This window comes from Theobroma cacao, chromosome 7, assembly GCF_053813885.1.
Source record: "Theobroma cacao isolate CCN51 chromosome 7, ASM5381388v1, whole genome shotgun sequence".
Taxonomy (NCBI): domain Eukaryota; kingdom Viridiplantae; phylum Streptophyta; class Magnoliopsida; order Malvales; family Malvaceae; genus Theobroma; species Theobroma cacao.
The window spans coordinates 16,347,917-16,370,620 of record NC_142645.1 but is presented as its reverse complement, the minus strand read 5'-3'; the positions used below and the strand labels follow the sequence as shown (position 1 = coordinate 16,370,620).

At 35.0% G+C, this 22,704-nt stretch overlaps 1 pseudogene; it reads right to left on the bottom strand.

The window, feature by feature from the left end:
• Nucleotides 1-13,203: 13,203 nt before the first annotated feature.
• Nucleotides 13,204-22,704, bottom strand: part of LOC108662815 (trans-ocimene synthase, chloroplastic-like) — a 66,325-nt pseudogene continuing 56,824 nt past the window's right edge.

The following is a 22,704-nucleotide window of genomic DNA, read 5'->3' as shown; positions in this document are numbered from 1 at the left end:
TTATGCGTACATAACTTTTTAACAGCCTTGGCGAACTCGGTTAGGATAGCCCTCGGCCAAGATATCCCTGATAACTAAGTATGAGAATGATTTTGGCACGAGCCAAACTTTTTAGGAAATCATAAGCCTCGTTGTTTATTTTAATGAAATGAATCTATTTTATCTTATTAAAATGAGTTCGAAATGCTGAGAATCATTTTTATGCTAATCTATTTTATCTGTCTCCATTTACTCAGCTTTAGATATTTTGGTGGTATTTGTTTACTCACTGGGATTATATAATCTCACCACCATCCTTTCCACCCATTTCAGGCTCAGGATAGTTGGTAGATAGCTCACTTTGTTGAGGGCTACAGTTGGACTTGCATCCTAAAAAACTATAGGTTTACCGCTTTTGATACTTTTGGTCGTTCGTGGGCCCACGTGTCACTATAAATTAAATTTTATACTTTGGTTATCTGTATTACAATATGTATGAATTTATTTAGTTTTTACGCTGCAAAAAATTATTTAACGGTAACTTTATAAATATTGTTTTATAAGAAAATAGAATATTTTATTGAATATTTTTATTATATTCAAATAGTTATAATTTCACTTTAAATGAATGTTTTAGATATCTAAACTTATTTTTGATTATGAAATATGTGTTTTCCAGTTGCGTACTATATTTTTAGCTAGTTTCGAGATTTTTGAGAAAAAATGACCAAAATGCCCCTGTGTGACAGAAATAATTTTTTTTATTGATTTAAGTTGGAAATAGCTTAAAATCTTTTAGAACATGATATTTTGCAACGGTTCCTCACAGGGGAAATGAGAAACTGATATTAAAACCTTGCGGGGTTCTGATTGACATTTCGGGTAATGAGTGTCGATCGGGACACCGCGACGATTGCCACGGGCTCGAAGGGAGTACCGAGTCGTGACAAATGCCATCGTCCTTACTTACCACCATCCCTATAGGCACACAAAGTTATAGGGCATGGGACTCCACTCAACCTAAAGTCAAATCAATATCCAGAATTCATCACTTTAACGGAACACATATCCACAAATTAGGCCATCGTGCCTGTGACATTCCATATGTCCATATCAAATAATATTTCAAATTCAACGAGCTTCAGCCATCTTTAAGCTTAATATAATTCTAAGTGCCTTCAAATCTCTAAGGCACCATCAAATGAAATATAATAAATCTATAGGCCCTCTTGCCCTTAACCGCATATGGGTATATATGTCACAACCCAAATTTCGGGCCATGACCGACGCATGGGCCCAATGGACATAGTCCACTAAGCCCAAGCAAGCTTATCAATCTGACATGTTCATCATTCCATCATAAACTACTAAGTCACATTTCATAACTTAGGATCAAAGTAATATTAAACAATGCCAACTCATACTAGCATACGAATTAAGTGTACATTGCCTACAACATGTATCTTAATAATTTACACCAAGTTTGTCTATACATCTAAAAAAGAAGACTCTATTTCTAGCGGAGGGACTCGGACTAATGTACAGCTATTGAATGCCGAGACACCTACCAAAAGATGGATATAAGTCTACAAGGACACCTCGTCCTAGCTATCGGCTGCCTCGTGATCTGAAAACATGAAGTTGAAAACGGTGAGTATAAACCCAGTGAATGAACAAGGAAGGGAACAAGCAACAACAAGGGAGAATTTAAAATCATGATGCACTTGTTTCAAAACAATGCAATTTAGTTCCATTCATATTAAAAACCCCTCATCAAGCCCTTAAATGATTAATCATTTGAAAATCATGAATCCATACATAACGAACCATTTGAAGAATGAAAGCCTTAATATTACACAAGCAAGTCAAATACGACAATGAATCTTCACTATAGCGGAAATGAAATGCCCCATACTTTGATATGGTGACAAATAAAGCTTATCGGATGTGAATTGAGGTATAATAAGGTATTTTGGGAACTAAGGTGTCAAACCCTGTTCTATAAAATAATTACGACGTCATTTACATGCTCAATAGAATGTTTGTATATTTAGAAAGTTCGAGGAATCGTTAAAAGATGATATTGCCTCTAATGGTACCATTAAGTCAATTAAGCCTCGAACTAGTTCAAATAGAAATTTTAAGGTGAAATTAAGAGTTTCACAGTTTAGGGTTGACTCAAAATAGTAATTCAGAGTTTGAGGATCAATTTGGAGTCAAACCGAAATTTTCACTATCTAGGGGTAAAATGGTCATTTTACAATTTGAGGACAAAATGAGAATTTTAGAAAAGATTTTCTTAGCCCCATTTGACATGTTTGAGTATGATATGAGTATTGAAGTACAATTGGAAGATTTAGTAGTGGAAAATATGAGTTTTCGATATTTTTAGAGTATAAGGGCAAAATGGTAATTTTGCCACCTAGAATCGAAAATTTAATTTTTGAAAGGATTTTGATGAAATTTAATTATTTGGAGTGTGAAACGAGTATGAGGAGTGAAAATTATGCATTATGGCAAATTTTCAATTTTTGAGGCAAAAAAGGTAATTTTTGAAAAGTTCGAGGGTAAAAGTGTAATTTTGAAAAATTTACTCCACCAAAACTTTGGAAAAATCTGAAAATTTCACTTAAGACTTGGATAAGTCAAAGGGAATGTATGGTGGAAAAAGTAGGACAAGTGGATGGGTAAAAAAAAAAATGAATTAATAAAATATTCAAATATGAATAAAATAATATTATTTCATTAAACTAATAAAAAAGCATAAAAAAATCAGCCCATAACCCATTCTTCTTCTTCAACATTCGGCCAAGCAAGAAACAAGAGGGAGAAAGGAGAAAATAAACCCCTAGCCAAGAAATTTAAAAGGAAAATTGGTGAAATTTCAAAAATCAAGTGAAAAAAAGGTAACATTTCTTAAGTTTGTCTTGTGCTTTACCTTTCCCATGCATTTCCCATCATTTTTCACGGTTGAATCATGTGATTTGAGGATGATTTCAATTCTGGTCATATGGGTTTAGAGAGAGAAAGTTGTTAGATAAATTTGATTTTGAGCTATGTTAGTGTTTAGTGTTAGTTTAACATATTTATGAGTAAAACAACAAGAAAAATATTTATTTTCTCCCTGAATTTCTCTAGGCCGAATCTAGCCAATGGTATGTGAGGATGAGGTTGACTTTATTTTAAGAGAATTGGGTGAAAAAATGATGAATTATGAGGTTGAAAATTAAATGGGAATTTTCGGTGCAATAAATTGAAATTTTTACCCACTAGGGGTAAAAGCGTAATTTATAGTCCGGACTGATAAATTGGACCAAATTCACAGTCATTGAGGTGTTGTGGATATAATTGGATAATTGAAATTGAAATAGATGGAATTGGAGTTGAATTAGGGATTTTAGGAATTTACATCGTGTATAGGCGAGTTAGGTCAGACACCATAATTAAGCGATTGTCCGGACATTTCAAACCCTATCTAGTGCATACGCATGGATAAGAGCCTGAAATAATTTATGATAAATTGACACAATTTATTGAATTTTGTGTCATGGATTATGGATAGCTAGCGAGTCAATTGTTTCGGGTAAGAGATTGTACCCGAGGGCAGGAGATAGGAGTATTTCTACTCCTAATACTGTGAGTAACCTTATCATCATTTTAATTATCTAAAGTATGATTTTAATTGATTTTAGTGGAATTTTATGAAAATGAGTTTAAATGGTTAATTTTTGGTTTTACAAATAAAATATGTTTAAATAAAATGATTTTATAAATTGTCTTGAAACGAAATAACGATTTTGAAAAATAGAGTAATTGGAGACCACTGGTATGTTGTAGATTTGTGATTTGAATAAATGGCTTATGATAATATTTGCATGAATGGCTAAATTGGTATTTATGTTGAAATATATGAAATGTGTATTTAGCCTTGACAAGCTGTGAATTATAATAATTGCCATGTCATGCTAGAATGAATTTTATTATATGGTGGGTTATTTAACTAGCCACTGCAGTAGGTGGGTTTCTATGGGCTAGCCTATTAGAGGGGCACAGTAAATCCCGTTATATCTTACCTCAGTATGAGAGGCGCGGGTGGATAACTCCTGAGGCTAACAGTTTTAGAGTTCACTTCACTCCGAACCACCTTGTGATGATGAACTCCGCTAACGCCAAGGAACGACTATATGTTTCAAAATAAAAATATGATTTATGCGAAATGTGAATTTTTTTAATAGCCTTGGCGGACTCAGTTGGGATAGCCCTCAATCAAGGTATCCCTGATCACTGAGTATGATAATGATTTCGGCACGAGCCAAAGTTTTAAGAAGTTCACATTGTTGCATTTACAACCATATACCATATATGTATATATATATATATATATATATATATATAGATATCAATCATCATATCCACCCTTCCATCATCATCATCTCATATGCAATGGCTTATGTGCACTGCCACTCGCATATAGCTGGGTCAGCAACGACTTATGTGCACTCCCACTCGCACATAGTCGGGTCAGCAATGGCTTATGTGCATTCCTACTCGTACATAGCCGGGTCCACATCAACATACAAAGAAACACCTAATGCACATTGTATAGCACATTTCCACAATATAAAATCACTTCACCAAAGGCTTGTTCCCAAGGCACATTTTCAAAGTCAAGTTAGATAAAATCATTCACATTCCCCAAAACAAGTTTGAAATGCAAGTCCATTCACCGGTGTATTGTTGAGCCTTTAGATGACTCCAATTCCCCTAATTGTCCAAATGGGATGATGGGGCTTCCTTGAAACCTACCATCACATTAACATCACCATTATGTTAATTCACATACTATAAACCCTAAAAGCTATCTCTTAGCTAGCCTTCAATGGCCACTTTAAATGGCTATCTATGTTCATTATCTTAATCACTATAAAAGGAATGAACATAGTCAATAATAAAACAGCTCATAATCCCAATTACTAGCCATTATTCACAGCTAAAAATCAAGCTTAGTTCATCACTTACCCTAGGCTCCTTTGTAGTCAAATTCTCTTCCAATTACTTCCAAATCAATAGGGTAATTCTCTCTTTCTCTCTCTAAAACACCTAGCTAGTGAGAAAAAGTATAGAAATAAGATTTATCAAGGGTTTTGAAGTGAGAGATTGAAAGAATACAAGGGTTCTAGTCAAAAGGGCTCAATAGTATGAAAACTAGAGCTAGAGAGAGAAAATCATGCAAGCTCCATATCAAGCTTCCATGGAGGTTTTAAAGAAACGTGAGAGGGAAGAAGGAGAAGAAGACAAGTTGCTAGAAATTCAAGAAGCTGTTGGAAATTCAAGATATTTTATAGCCAAACTTATCCACTCCACTTAAATTACCAAATTGCCCCTCCATAATTTAGCTTATTCTCCTCTAATCTTTTATGCAATCTTTTTGCTCTTTTGACACTGGGACAAGGTCAATAATGGTCTAGACATGCTCAGGTTCATGAAAACTTAAAATTTTAACCCGAGATGAAAAATGACCATTTTGCCTTTATCGTGAAAATCATCAAAATTTTGGTTTCCTTTCCATTTTACCCCTAATTTCACCATCCATTTATGCCTTAGGCCTACTTAGACCATAATATTGTTTAAAAATCTTACTTTTATGGGCTTACTAAGGAAATGATGAAATTACCCCTGATCAGGGATATCGCGTATACTTCCCTTTACGAGTCTATAAAGGTCAAGGTTTCACACATTCATATTTGGATTTTGTGTTTGTTAGTTTCCTCTTGTAGATGAGTCTTTATTTTTTTATTAATTTTGTAGATATATTATTTGATTATTCATTTCATTTTGTCCGTAGTTTTGACCACTAAATAGACTTGCGAAGTCCTTATACTATTATCCCCTTTCTCACATTTTATTAAGACTTGTATTAAACAATTAATGATTTATTTTAATTCCTTTCTATTTCATTTGATTTAACATTTTATGTTCTTACCATCAAATCTCTTAAGAGATATAAAATTAATTCATCTAACTTTAGTAGCTTTCTAAATCCTCATATTCAATTTGTTTTTGTAATTTTTTAATTACAACGTTTATTTTATCTTATTAATACCTCCATATAGAATTTTAAGCCAATCACTTATCAAAATAATAATAATAATATTGTACCAAGGAGTTTACTTCAAAGGATGCAAGTCTAGAAAAAGAAAACTTTGGACTAATTAAAAATATATGATATGAAATTTAAGATTAAAACACATGACTTGACCAAACAAATTTAAAAAATTTATGGATCATCCAATCAAATTTCATCAATGAATCATCATAATTAATTTTTATTAAATTAAAACATTTTAAAAATAAAATTGAAATATAAGGACGAAAATTCCTGAAAAATATATTATGCTAAGCTGACACGCTGATTACATGTAGATTTCTATGGTGACACGCTGACTTCTTGCATTATTGTGGGGTGACACGGCACGCCCCATCTTGTGGTGACACGCTTAGTGGAACTAGATAGTTGGTGTGACACGCTGAGTACATACAGATTTCTATGGTGACACGCTGACTTCTTGTAGTATTGTGGGGTGACACGACATGCCCCATCTTGTGGTGACACGTTGAGTGGAACCAGATAGTTGGTGTGACACGCTGAGTGCATGCAGATTTCTGTGGTGACACATTGACTTCTTGCAGTATTGTGGGGTGACACAGCACGCCCCATCTTGTGGTGACATGCTGAGTGCATGCAGATTTTTGTGGTGACACATTGACTTCTTGCTATATTGTGGGGTGAGACGGCATGCCCCAATTGTGGTGAGATGTTGAGCGGAACCAGATATTTGGCGTGACACGCTGACTTGTTCCAGCTTTTAGGGGTGACACGCCATGCCCCAATTGTGTGACACGCCGTGTGGTTGCAGTATTAATTTAAAGGCACTATGTTTGAATTGAGAAAGAAAAAGTAATGTATAAAATGTACGAACATTAAAATTAATAAAATTAATTGTATATACAAAAAATGTAAAGACAAGGGTTGATATGTTGAGGGTTCGCTCTCACAACTGTTGAAAAAAATTTCTAGAGCGTATTGGCGACACATATTTGCAATCATATTCTACTTAACTCTGATCGATTTCAATTGCAAAATATTGTCAATGTACCCTATCATGAACATCCCACAACTGACAATATCATTCTGCCGATGCACTTCAACTTTTGGCAAATGAATTTCCAATGGCATCGGCGTTAAATCTCGTGTCTTCTGACGTGTTTTGTTGAAATAACTAGGTTGCTGGCAGATGATTGGGATAATTGTCGTAAGGGGTGTCATTTAAGCCGCTCGCACTCCGTTATCCTTAGCATTTGAAGTTCTTGCGGAGTCCACCACCTTGATCGTCTACCTCACCAAGTCGATCTTTGCTACCACCCAAAGCCCACCCACATTGCAAGGTGCGATGATGAAATCGACATCATCTCATTTTTTGTCGTATGTCGGCTTCTCACTCTCCACGTATGCCTGCAACTCATCTGAAATATCCATAGTCGACCGGGCATCTTCAATTGGAAATGAGGTGTGTAGCATATGGATGGTGTCTTGTGAAGCATGTATACAGTAGCTTACACTTAATGCAATAAAAAACTTAGTATTTTCAGACTTAAAAAATTTTCAAATAAACTTACGAAGAATATCGTGTCAACCACACATGCACGGGTAATGTACAGCTTCGACTTCGGCCCTATCATTCACTTACAAAGTACGTTAAGACATGCGTCTATATGTTCACTAGTCATTTCTTGTTTGGGATCCTTTAATGTTGTGAAAAAGTCAGCCCCTTGATTCTCTAAGATCCCGATGTTACGCCTGCATATGTAACATAATGAGTTTGAAATGCCTTGGTGGATTAATGTTTCATTAAAAAACAATATTTGCAATGTTATTTAAGAGCTTACCTCGCGCACTCGTTTTTCTTGAAAGCTTCATATGCTTCAACCGTTGTGCTCTTTACATCTCGACAGCTCACTGAGGGGTCAATGTATGGGCTTGCCCTGTATTTGCTCCCAATTTTCACCTGTGCTCGCTCAGTTAGGTCTGAAATTTGTGCTGGACGATGATAGACATCAAATGACTCTAGTGATAACAACTGTGAGCCCTAGCTTCAAGAGTGCTCTGAGGAAGATGGTCCCCTCCTACTACTGCCTCCACTAATGCATCAACTTAAGGAAGATGCTCTCCTTTAGCCACGACTGAGTGAAGGTCCCCCTTCCCTTCTGCAGATGCATCAATATCCAGATCAACCTCAGGAACAGGGTCTCCGTTAGCACCAGCAACGTCATCGTGAATGTGCACACCAAGTTCATCAAGGTGCCCATCATCAGCATCATCATGCCCCTCACCAGCACCGTGAGATGAAGGATCGCCCTACAGAATGAGACAAATAGGAAAATTCGTTAGGTCATATAATGCCAAAAACCATAAATCGAGAATAAAAAATAGAACTACACCTACTAAACGTAAACGACCAATATATGAGCGAAGATAAAATAACGTACCTGTGATTTCAAGCTACCTAGAATCCGAGCAATGGTACGATCCTCAAATGTTTGCGTTGCCAGAGTCAACAACTGAATTGAAGCCTTCAGCTCCAACATGTCTTTTTTATACCGGTGCATGATCCATCACAGCTAATGCTTCGTGACTACTCTATCATTGACTCTTGTCGAATGGGTCAACTACAATAACATATATTACTGAGTTATTCAATAATCATATATGGAATTGCTGAACATTACCCATTAGAACTTTAATATCCTTACCAACGACTCGTTACCATCTTGAGGTTGAGCAGGACCGATTGGTGGTTAAGGAGCTTTGGTCACCTCCCTCAACTGCAATAACAGAAATTAATGTGTTACTCGATAAACATATGTGGAAATGTTGAACACAAACTGTTAGAACCGATCTTACTAACAAGTCATTAACACTGTGAGTCTAAGGAGAACCTCTTATTGGTTGAGGAGCTATCATCACATGGTCCAATTGCAAACATAGATATGTTATTCAATAATCACATATGGAATTGTTGAACACAAACCGTTATAACAATCCTTACCAGCTCCTCGTTAGCATTATGAGTTTGAGGAAGACCTATCTGTGGTTAAGGAGCTGTCGTCGCATGGTCCAACTGCAAACACAGATATGTTATTCGATAATCACATAAGGAATTGTTGAACACAAACCTTTAGAACCATTCTTATCGGCTTTTCATTGCCATTGCCATGGTCGTCACCTTCCTCCATTAAGTCAGAGACCGACAGCTCATCAACGACAGTAGCGGTGGTGCATCTCCGCTTCATGGAACCAGTGGCTCTTTTGTGCTTTAAGTTTCTCCTCTTTTCCCTCGCACCTAAGCCCTAGTCCGCATGATCCTCCATGTGCCATATTGGCATGTATTGGTGGCCCTTAGATAACTGGACATCATTGTCAACAAAATAATCCTGACTGGCCTAATTCGGGGTGGGCTCCAAGGTCTCCACTGCCCACAATTGCAAAATAGGGACCGTGATTAAATTTTAGGGAAAATTATTATAGAAATTCATAGTAGAAATTAGTAGCTGTTCACTCACCTATTAAGATGACTTCAACATCTCAACTACCTTGTAGAAGTTTTTTGGCTTCTAGTTGCATTGCCATCTGCACATGCATGGGTAGACGTCATTCAGAGTAGAGGGGGCAACTATCTTTCACAAGGCCAGAATTGCCTCCATTGCCCAAAATCGCAAGTCAAATGTAACCATTATCAGACCGTAAATGATAAACAATTGCAACCATAAACTATTATGTCAAAAGGATAGTAAAAAATGTTACGTGATAGTACTTGTATCACTCACGCAATCTGTAAATGTTGTACCATAAATGATCCTTCTGCACGGTCGAGGAAGGCACTTTGAACCCCTTGAAAAGGTAGTCTAAGGTCAGCCTTCAAACATAGTGACCCCATAGGAAGACATTCCAAGCGTTGATGTCCTCCACCAACAACAAGAGCCAAGGTGTAACTGTCACAACTCGAAACCTCCCTCGGGCCCATGACAACCGCCGCGACGTCCCGATTGACACTCATTATCCAGAATGCCAATCGGAACCCCGCAAGGCTAATGAATCAGTTTCTTGCCTTTCCTATGAGCAATCATTGTTAAATATCGAGTTTTAAGAAAATATAAACTATTTTAGATCGAAAACAATCAAAATAAAATTTTTGCCACATAAGGGTATTTTGGTCATTTTCACCAAAAAATTTCAAAACCTGATATAGATACAACGTATGGTAGAAAAATATCCACTGCCGATTAAAATAAATTTTTGTAATCTAAATCATTCATTTAGAGTGAAAAGTTGGCTAATTAAACTAAATAAAAATATTTGATAATATATTTTATTTTCTTATAAAACAATTTTTATAGAACTATACATAAATAATTTTTGTAGCATGAGAATAAAATAAATTCATACATACAATAATTTACAAAGTTATAATGTACAATAATAATTACAATGACAAGTGGCCCATAAACACACCCAGTATTGGTGATAGTAACTTACTGTCTATGGGATAGAGGGGTCAACTGGAATCCTCGACAAAATCAGATATCTACAAGCTACCACAGGCCTGAAATGTTTGGAAAGGAGGTGGGTGAGATTTTGCAATCCCAATGAGTGAACAAACATTATCATAAATATCTAAAGGCGAGTAAAATTGAGGTAAGTTTAAACAACAAATCACAAACCATTTCATAAGGTTTTCAATTTCTTTCTTAAACCATAAAACATTTGTAATTTACCAAAACAGTTGTCAAGGCTTATAACCTTTATTAAAAACATGGCTCAAGTCAAAATCTAGTCCTCGGAGATACCTTGGTCGAGGCATCTAACCGAGTCCGCCAATGTTGTTAAGATATTTACATGTTAAACACATTCTGGTTTTGAAAACAAGCCGTTCCTTGGCTTTGGCTGAGTTACACATTCACGTGGGGGTTCGACGTGAAGTGAACTCTAACACTACCCCAAGAGTTACCCTCCTCGCCTTTACAACCGGAGTAACTATGAAACTGGGTTTATCGTGCCCCTCTAATAGGCAGTCCACGAAAACCCGTCATTGCAGTGATTAACCCACCAATTTTAATAAAATTTCGACAGTATAACATGGTTTTTATTTATTTATCCAGCCTGCATAGTAAAAACAACTTACATAAATTTCCCAATGCACTTACAAAATATAGCCACATATACTCATATATCATAAGCCATTCATAGGAAAATATATAATTTTCAAGACAGTTAACAGCCTCCAATTACTTAATTTCATAATTAACACTATATATTTTTATTTGTCACATTTATTTCTAAAACATCAAAAATCCCGTTTTGATCTCATTTTCGTTTCATAAAATACATAAAGAGCATTTAAAAATAAACTCTAGATAATTTACAATAATAATAGGTTTGCTCACCGTTTGTACAAACTAAAAGCTTTCTAGGTGCCCTGATAACTACTCGTCGGGTACGATTTTCTTGCCTTTACCGGAAGGCTCTCCTCCTAGACACATTGCAAAAATTTACTCAATTCATCACATTAATGCTAAATCACTATATATTTGACTTAAATCCTATATTAATGCATGGTATGAAATGCAATAGCCAAAAACGGCTTAAACGCGGTATTAACCTATTTTTGGCACTTTACCCGATAAATTGCTAACGCGCTCCATTTTAGCTCTAAATTGTCCCATTTTCTCTCCAACATTTCTAACCATTAAATATCAGCCAATAACCTCTTAAAATCACCAAAATCAGCTCACTTTCCTCCTTGAAAAATTCAGCCAAAAAATGGGACATTAACTCGGTTAATTTTCTACTTTGTTTTTCTATCACATTTAATCATTTTTCTTCATTTTCTCTTCATTTCCCATAGAATAAAAATCAATTCATCATCATTGTACGTCATTGAACATTCAGCCAAGAGTGGGTATTGTGGAAATTTCATGTTTTCTTGCCCAATTTAATTTCTATACACATTTAACTAACTAAAACTATGAATTTAACTAAAAATCAAAACCTAAAAATTCCAAAATTCCTCCCCTAGAATTCCGGCCAGCACATGGTGTCACTCTTTGATCTCTCTCCTCAAGCATGCTAAATGGAAATAAAGGCATAGGAAAGGTAGAAATCAAGCTAAAATCGAAAAATCTTACCGTTAGACGCGTAAACGGACGAAATTCACGATTTTCCCTTTGAATTTTTCTAGTTTCCCTTTGTTTTCTCTCTTTTCTTCGTTTCCTCTCTATTTCCTCTCTTGTTCTCCCTTATGGCCGGCCATCACTTAAAATGGGGTTTAAATGGTTGACTTTTCCTTTAAAATATTATAATATTATTTTATTCATTTTTTTTGTTTTATTAATTCCTTAAATTCTAGCCATCCATTTGTTTCCAAATTTTCACCATATACTTGTCCCACATATTCATAGCGATAAAATTCTCAGACTTATCCAAAGTCTTGGTGGAGTAATTTTTTAAATCTGCACTTTTGCCCCTGTAAAAGTCAAAAATTACATTTTTGTCCAAAAAACTGAAAAATTGCCCATAGACATATTTTTCATCCCTTATACTCATACCATTCTCCAATTTGTCAAATGTGATCTAAATTCTCTCAAAATCTCAAAATTTATCTGCGGGTGGAAAAATTACGATTTTGCCCCTAAACATAAAAATTTTCAATTTTCCCCAAATGAATCCTCGAACTCCAAACAATCTTTTTTTTTAGTCATTCCTGGACTATAGAATATTAAATTTCATCCTACGATTCCTATTTGAACTAGTTCGAGGTTAAATCATCTCAAGTGTACCGTTAGGTACAATACCGGGTTTCGTCTATTGTTAGGGACTTTCCTAGCGTAATAACATGCTACTCAGTGCATGTATGTCATGAAATGTATTTATAGGGTCGAGTTTTACAGTCACCCATCTACGGTAGCCTTGACCAAATAAAATGTTATTCGCGATCAAGATGAGTGCCATCTTGGTCGTGTCTCCCTATTGCTGAAAGTCACCTCTGCGCAACGTATTAAGCCAGGCCTGTAGCTTAACGCTTTGTTGCCCATTCCAGTATCGCGTATGAATTCCATCCACAACAACCTCGTACAGTCGTGTGAACACATCGGGCATTCGACCAAACTTCAGTCTAGTGATAAGGTAGAACTCTTACTTTGATATGCCCACGTTGCTTTTGCCAATGGCAAACCATAGCTCATGTTGCATTGAATTGTCACACTGATTCGACGAATCATGATGTTATGCAGGAGACCAGTGGAGAAGTAGCCTTGTGGATATACGTCAAGCAGCATTCTGAAGCACGTACACTTCACTACATTGTACTTCCTTTTCTCTTTGAGAGTCTTGTTGATGTAATGCAGTTGCGACCACTTACAGTGGGTGTTAATAACGACATTGAACACACATTTCTCCCTCAGCATAATAAGCAAACTGTCATGATCCTCATATTGCCTAGACTGCATCTGCAAAACATGGCACACATGCACGAGTGAGTTAACCCATAATGTGGTAGCACACCATGCATATAACTTAAAATGTGGTAACACGCCATGCATATAACGTAAAATGTTGTAACACATCATGAATATAATGTAAAATGTTGTATCACGCCATGCATATAACGTAAAATGTGGTAACATGCCATGCATATATTGTAAAACGTTGTAACACGCCATGCATATAACGTAAAATTTTGTAACACGCCATGCGTATCAAGTCAAATGTTGTAACACGCCAATGACTATAATTATTATGTCCTTACACGAACTGGCCTAAAATACCCATGGCGTGTGACACGCCAATCAGTGTAATTACTGACTTGTTACATGAACTGCTAAAATAACCAATGTCGCGACACACTAAAAACCCCAAAAAATAGTTTACCCATTGCACGCCATATCTGTTGTAGTTCAAAACTTTGGTATGACCAATAAATCGGGAAGAAAACAATTTAAACATAGCAATTGAAAAAGATTGAAAAAACACGAACATATCACACAAACCCAGCAAAAAATCAATGAACAGAAGAAAGTTTTAAAGGTTTTATTTTCAAACTGACTGACCTCTTCACTAATAACCGACATTGTTGCTGCAGTGTTGTCAAGCTTGCAAAGAAGAAAGTCAAACACTCTAGTATCTTTAGGAATGCGGAATGAGGAATGAACCTCTTCACACAAACGTTTACGATTAATGAAAAATATTTAATTAAAATGAAATGGCCTCACAATTTCCTATATAAATATTCATTTATTGGATTCATTCAGTTGAAATCCAATCAATTTCCTCGTTATTTTCTTGCTTTTTTTTCTTTTTCAAACCATGTCGTGTCACCCATAAATTGCCATGTCGTGACACGCACTCTAAACCCTGACGTGTCACAGATCTCCACGGAGTCTGACAAACTCTGAACCCTACCATATCACAGATTCTCTCCATGGCATGTCACAAACTCTGAACACTGGCATATTACAGATTCCCTCCATGGTGTGTCACGAACTCTGAATGCTAGCATATCATAGATTCCCTCCATGGCGTGCCATGAACTTTGAATGTTGGCATGCCATAGATTCCCTCCATGGCGTGTCACAAACTCTAAACGCTGGCGTGTCATAGATTTCCTACATGGCTTGTCACAAACTCTTAAGCCTGTCGTGTCACAGCTGAGTCACACATTCTAACCATGTCATGTCACAAACTTTAAACCCTACCATGTCATAGTCATGTGACACATTCCTATCATGTCGTGTCACACATTCCCAACATGCCATTTCACAAACTCTAAACCTTGCCCTGCCATAGCCGTCTCACATATGGCCTGCTGTAGCACGACCATTTCATGGTTTGGATTCACATATTTCTCCTTTCGATTCACCACCGTATCAGGGATTTCTAGTTTCACATCATTCTCCAAGCATTCAATTCATCACGGTTGGTTCCTCGTTCGGTTTAATATCACTATTCTCCTATTATCTGAATGCCATGTCCCAAATCTTTGAAAAACCATCTCATGCAACATTATTTTGCTTTGCATAAGCTTCACGAAAAAAAATAGATGTTTTGCACAAAATTAGATGTTCGCAAATTCTTTGCATATTTATTTTCCCATTTTCCACCTATTTGAGAGTGCGGGTCAACGAAGATGGCTCATTAAGGGCATTTTTGTCTCCAAATCTATTCTTGTGGCTAAAAATAGTTAAAATTATCTGAAGGCTTATTTACAAGAACACGTTATTTTTAAGGGCTAAAAAAAAATTTCTCCTAATGAGAAAATGTTTATGGTTAGTAGTTCTTTTTCTAATTACAACAGAATTGCTAATAGCAAGACCAAATATCCATTTTGAAATGGAGATTGCATTTAATATTTTGATTCAATATGTACTACATAGGACCCCTACTAGCTTTAACAAATTTTCCTTCAAGTATAGATATAATTTGTTAGAATTAAGTGCAATAAATAACACAAGATAGCGTAATAGCAACAAGCAAGACTCAGTTAGAAATAGATAAGCAACCTCTTGTTCAAAGACCACATAAAGCATAAACTCAACTTATTAAGCCAGTCTTTGGCTGAAATTTGAAAATCTTATTTCAGTAAAGCATGATCACATTGTTCCATGAAAATGGGCTCAAGGATTGACTTGACACAATCTTGATTTTCTTTGCTTTGAATGCCAAACCAACTGCCATATTGGTACATCCGATGAATACATCGTGTCATTTCGATAGCAACTTTGACAATGTCGGGTGCTCGAAGAGAATCCTGAACTATTACTTTGTTCAATTTTTTCAACAAGTTTCCTATTAAGCCTTTCACATCATCACGTGTTTCTTCTTCCGAAACACCTTCTTAAGTCATGTAAAAATGGATGAAATTCATCGATTCTCCTCTTTTTATTTCAACCTTCAAAAGATAAGCAATATGTGACTTAACAAAAAATAATTTTATTATTTTATAAAATAATAAAAATAATTCCCTTGCAAATCTGCAACTTGATTAAATCAATAAAAAGATTTTGATTACATTTACGATTCGTTTTTGGAGTGGAAAAAGAGATTTCGTCAGCAAGTGTCAGCAGCTGACAACAATAAAGCAATAGCAACGCATGTAAAAAACAAACCTCGGTAGTGTTTAAATCATCAATGAGTCGGATAATGTATATCCGCTGTGAAACCATCGTGCTTCTTTGAGATATCCTTTAACATAACACAACCAGTACAAAAACTGAATGTCACCTTGTCAGCATAAATTATAATTAATAAATAAAGTTCTCATTATGTATGTACTGCGTGCATAATTTTCATTTTTTCTTTATATATCTTTCTTTAAAATTAAGTCATATTTTTAAATATCTAATATTCCTTTTATATTTTATCAATTATTATTATGATTTGCTTTTACTCCTCAGCATTAAAAATTGTAAAACATCAAGTAATTTACAAAATTGTTTTGAAATTATTTTAACAAATAGACTAAATTTTTTTTTCTTCATTTCCATAAAAGTTCAAGAAAAACAAATAAATAATATTTTATTTGGCCATTCGATTATGTACCATAACTTTTACATTTTTTTTTAATGAACGTACCGTTTCCTTAATATAGGGTAAAATATCCATGCCATAACCTTTCAAGGCATCTTGGACCATTTCACTAACATGGTTGTAAATGGCTGAGAAGGATACTTTCATGTACTTTGGAAGTTCCTCCATTGCCTTATTAAGATCCCATCTTATGGTTGTAAACGGTTGTAAATGGCAATTTGGGAAAAGTTTGTCATTTTTACCTGAAATGTTGTACAAGAATGAACACAAAATTTCGAAAGTTTTAAATAGAAGTTGTTAAAATCTAAACTTCTCACGTATTGACTGCATCCGTGTACTTCTCAAGCTCATCAAGTGAGCCAAGGATCCAAATTTCGCGAGGTTCCTCCTCAATATGGGTAATTGGGGCCTCGGAGGGCAACTCCCCAGTGCCCAAAAATAACACTCAGTTAGCCAATCCGAAGCAAAAGGTAGCCTTTCCTTAAAGTTCAAGTCCTTCCACCACCTGCCCAATCAATTGAAAAAATGTCAAAAATTTGACATACAGAAATCAACTTAATTCAAGTTGTAGGCTTTATTACAATTTACAAGAGAGACAATACTACCTATTTGAGATTTAGGAACATTTTCCATTAAATCATATATATATATATATATATATATCCATTTAACAGCAATGCTATTTTGTAAGAATTTAAATTATTTAAGTTGATGCCAAAATTAAATTTCTTAACTGTCGCATTTTCATCTTTACCCATTAAAAAAAAAACTATCGCATTTTAAAATCTTATTTATTTTCAATCTAATTTAACTAATGATATCTTGTAATAGTAATTTAAAAATCTGATTTCTTACCAATGTAATTTAACTAATTAATTATATGAAGTAATAGTAATTTAAAAATCTGATAACAATATTAACTTAACAGTTTATTATTCATTTCTTTTTAAGTTTATTTATTTTAATTGATCTTACTCCACTAGTTCCTGGAGCTCCTTCAGATAAACAGATTGCATGATATCGAAGTTCAACTTGGGAAGCTCCAGCAAAATCCAGGGCCTCATCTAGAACATCTTCTTCTGGCATCCCAATGTAAGAAGCTTTGTATAAACTCAATAGCCCAATAACATCTTCTCATAAGCTGTCCACGAATTTTCCGTCTCTCTCCATGAACTTGTTAAACACATCTGTACATGTAATTTAGATGAATATTTAATGGGCTTCCACGTGGACTCAAGTGTTGAAAGAAGCTAGCTACAACCACAAAAGGATTAAAGAAGTATTGCAAAGTTCAATTTGTAACCAAACACTTGAAACAATATTAAAAGGAGAGAAACAGATTTTCTGCTATTTGAAATCAGAGCTCTAATATCATGTCACTACAATAAAATTGAGTTTTAATTACACTTTTTTAAGTAACCTTTTTTTTGTATAGTGAAATCCTAAAAATTGTACCCATTTAAATTTTTAATTTCATTTTTTTCGCATTTAATACTAATATAAAGTAATGCAACGTTTGCTGGTGTATGTAATTTCTATTGTTACATTTTATTCATAATACATCTAAAATTTATATAGTGAAGTCAAATCTGCAAAAATGTTCTAAAAAATATAAAAAAAGTGTTATTAAAAATATTTTTAATACAAATTTTAAAAATGTGCTGTTTTAAGTCAAATTTGTTGTAGTGTGTTAAGTTAGGTGTCCAATTATTCCAAACCTTTAGTTGATTAGTTTATTTAAGTTTTAAGTTTTAACACAGGGCTTGATTAGTTTATCTAGGATGAAATGACAAACTTTCAAATTTGATTAATTGCATAAGTAAAAATAAGAAAGGATGATCATAAATTAAATATAGCAATAACATTATTCGCATAGAACCTGTACTAATGATGAAACCATTTTGACGTATAAGTCCAAATTGCAAGGCAACAGTGTAAAGATCAGTGGCAATGTTGGCATCAACAAGTTTAGCAAGAATATCCTTGATATCCTTCTCAAAGTGTTAAGCCACTCCTAAGTGTTGCATTGTGTTGATCAGATCCAGTTGGTCACGTGGTTCTTTCATGCTAGCAAGTAAATCGCCAGCACCTTGCTTTAGTTCCTCAAGACGACTACCATGGCTCTCGAACTCTAAGGTGGTGCAGGTTAAACACAAAGTAACTCTAAGGTGATGAAGTTTGGGCATCTAATGAAAGTAAACTTACTGAGCAGGGTGTGGTGTAGGACTTGACGAGTTCAACATCCCAAATAGTAGGAAGGTGACCTGCAGATCACCGTTCAATAGCTTTTGCTTCCATGATAGTACTAAAATGATTAATATTGCATTGTAACTCGACCACTAACAAGTATTAATGGATTGACATTACTCAACATCTGGCTAATGATACAATAAAAGGGTTGGCAATCTATCGGTAACTAATTTATGTAGTTTGGGGTTTCGCTATCAAGTGTAGCTAACAAAAATTTTAGTTAAATATGATTTAATCACGAAATTGGCTAGCCACTAAGCCCTCCATTTTTGTTTATATTTTCCTGTGCGGTTGGAGTCTCCTTGAACTCCAACAAACACATTTAATGTCTTGTTTGACTACAAGAATCATCTAAAATGAGAATGGTAAAGCTTTTGTTTGATTTTTCTTAGATCAAGGGCTTTTTTTTTTTTTTTTTTTTGGGGAAAGCTAGTCTGATTAAAGATGAGAGGAGGTTGAAAGGAAGAAAGTGGCGTTATTTGGTTGAAAAATGGCCATCGGTGAGCAAAGATCTTTTACTAAAGCAATATGGTTCTTTTATGCATCTTTGTTTATCCTGTAGGGAGCCTTTAAATCCAAACAAAGTGGGACATAAAGAACAAGAATTAGTACTAAAGGTGGCAGAGCAACACTAGCCAGAAAGAGACTTTTCATTTTATTGCAGCTTCCAACTGTGATTTTATGTATTGTACACCAAATCATGATGACATATGTTTATCTGGAGCTAGAAGGCGTCGTTATTTGTCAGTAACCCCCTAACAGACACAAACAAAAGCAATGGGTAAAAGTTTTAGCATTTATGTTGATATCATGATATAAAACTATGACTTGAGAAAGAAAGAAATAAAGAGAGAACTAGTAAGCTGCTGGACAAAAGTAGAGCATTCTTCTATATGCATGATGATCGCATAGTGATCATATATATATTACAAAATGTTAGTGTATGTAACGCCTGTAACAAACCGCTTAACATGTGTTCAAATTACATGCAAACAGCACAACATTGTTCTATTCTAACATCAAAAATATTGACAGCTAGTAAGTATATAGATCATGCTGTCCAAAAGCTTACACGTATCCATGCAGGGGTTATCCTCTAAGACTCCCCCTTAACACTTGCAATGGAGAGATTTAGTTTGGTTCTGAGAGATTCAACTCTTGACTTCTGAAGAGGCTTGGTTAGGATATCAGCTAGCTGTAACTCTGGAAGGCAATATTGGATATTTATCTCATTCTTTTCCACTGTATCTCTAATGGCATGAAATTTCACATTTATGTGTTTAGTCTTGCCATGCCAGATAGGATTTTTTACAATAGCAATGGCAGACTTATTGTTAATAAACAAATTTGTAGGAAACTTTTGCTCCAATTTGATGTCCATAAGTAATTTCCTCAACCGAAAAGCTTGATTTGCAGCCTCAGCAGTAGCAACAACATATTCAAATTCTGCTAAAGATTGAGCTACAACAGGTTTTTTATGTGAATTCCAAGAAAAAGGACCATTACCAAGTGTAAATAAATAACCTGATGTGCTCTTTGCATTTTCACTGCTTCATGCAAAATCAGAATCAGTATATCCAAACAATTCAAATTTTGTTGACTTGGTATAATGAATCCGATAAAATTCTGTTTTCTTCAAGTATCTTAGAATTCTCTTGGTAGCAATCATATGCTGATCAATTGGTACTTGCATAAATCAAGAGAAAAATGCCACTGAGAATTGTATATCTGGTCTTGAAGCACAAATATAAGCAGGCATCGAATTAGTCTTCTATATGCAAAAGGGTCTTCAAGTTGGTTACTAAAATCTGCACAAAGCTTGTTGTTTACAACAGAAGGAGTTGACACAGACTTGCAATCTGACATTTGAAATTTCTTGAGCACCTTAAAGATATAATTTTGCTGAGATAACCAAATACCAATTCTCAAATGATGAATTTCAAGTCCAAGAAAATATCTCATAAGTCCTAAGTCAGTCATTTCAAATTTTGCTTGCATCTGAGATTTAAAATTTTCCAAAGCCTTTTCACAATTTTCAGTAACTAACAGATCATCCACATATAATGACACTATCAATAGCAATTTGTTACCTGATTCAAGAGTGTACAATGTGGCTTCATTCTGACTTTTAACAAAGCCTCGATGAATCAAGTGGTCATTGATTCTACTGTACCATCTCCTTGGTGCTTGCTTCAATCCGTATAAAGCCTTGTGAAGCTTATATACCTTGTTCTCACCTGATGAAAGTTCAAACCCTTCAGGTTGTTCAATATAAATTTCCTCTTTTAAGATGCCATTGAGAAATGCAAATTTTATGTCTAAATGATAGACATTCCACTTAAGTGCACCAGCCAGAGCTAACAATAATCGAATTGTGTCATACCTAGCTACTAGAGCAAATGTTTCTCCATAATCAACACCAGGTAGTTGACTGTAGCCCTTGGCCACTAACCGAGCTTTGTATCTATTAAGAGAACCATCAAGATTTAACTTCTTCTTGAATATCCATTTGACACCAATGATGTTTCTATTTTCAAGTCTGTCAACCAAAGACCAGGTGCCATTTTTCTAGATCATTTGAAGTTCTTCCTACATAGCTTTAAACCAAATAGAATCCTTATAAGCTTTAGTATAGCAACTAAGTTCTTCAATAGTCACCAAGCTATTCTGATAAATGTCTTCAAGTGATCTGGTTCCCCTAACTGGCATATCATCTATACTCTCATCTTCTTGAATTTCAATTTGAGTATCAAAAGCAAAAATTTTATCATGTTGGCTTGGAGATGACAGTTGAGGTTGAGGTTCATTCCAGTTCCAGCTGGAATCTTCATCAAACACTACATCTCAACTCACAACAACTTTATTTTTGCTTGGCAAATAGATTCTGTATGCCTTAGCTTAAGTAATATAGCCAACAAATACTCCTGATTCAGCTTTTTCACTCAATTTGTTTTACAAGATATTTGGTATGTGCCCATAACATACACAACTAAACACTTTCAAATGAGTAACTAAGGGCATGAAACCATACCATGCTTCAAAAGGGATTCGGTTATTCAGGGCATGAGTTGGTAACAAACTCTGTAAACATACAGTAGTATTTGCAGCTTCTACCCAAAAATTTTGAGGCATCCTCTTCTGATATAACAGAAAGATGCTCATATCCATGACTGTCCTATTTTTCCTTTCACTGACTCCATTTTGCTTAGGAGTGTATGGAGCAGTAAGTTGATGAACTATCCCTTGCTGATTGAGGAACTGAGTGAATTCATTATAAGTATATTCACAACCATAATCAGTCCTCAATATTTTGATTCTATGACCAGTTTCAAGTTCAACTTTGGTTTTGAAGTTTTTGAACAAAGCAAAGACTTCTGACTTGAATTTCATAAAGAAAATCCAACTCCATTTAGTCATATCATCAATAAATAGAAGATAAAACTTACTGCCATTTAGTGATTCCTCACTTAGAGGTCCACCTATATCGGAGTGAATAAGTTCAAGCTTTGACTTGGTTCTGTTGGTACTACTCAAAGGAAAGGTTTCCTTGAAATCTTACCAAGCTGACATACACTGCATATTGAAGCATTATTGGATAACTTTGGAAGCTTATCAAGCATAACTGAGTTGCTGACTTGTTCCAAGGTCTTGGAATTGTAGTGACCAAGTCTTCTGTGCCAAAGATCAATTAGTGAAACAGATTGTTCCTCAACTTGCAAGCATAGATGTTTAGGTTTAATAGGAAAACATCTATTCCTCATTGGTATAGTCATAAGATATGCACTTGAGGGGTTATAAATTCTGCAAGCTTTATCTTTGAAAACAGAACATAACTA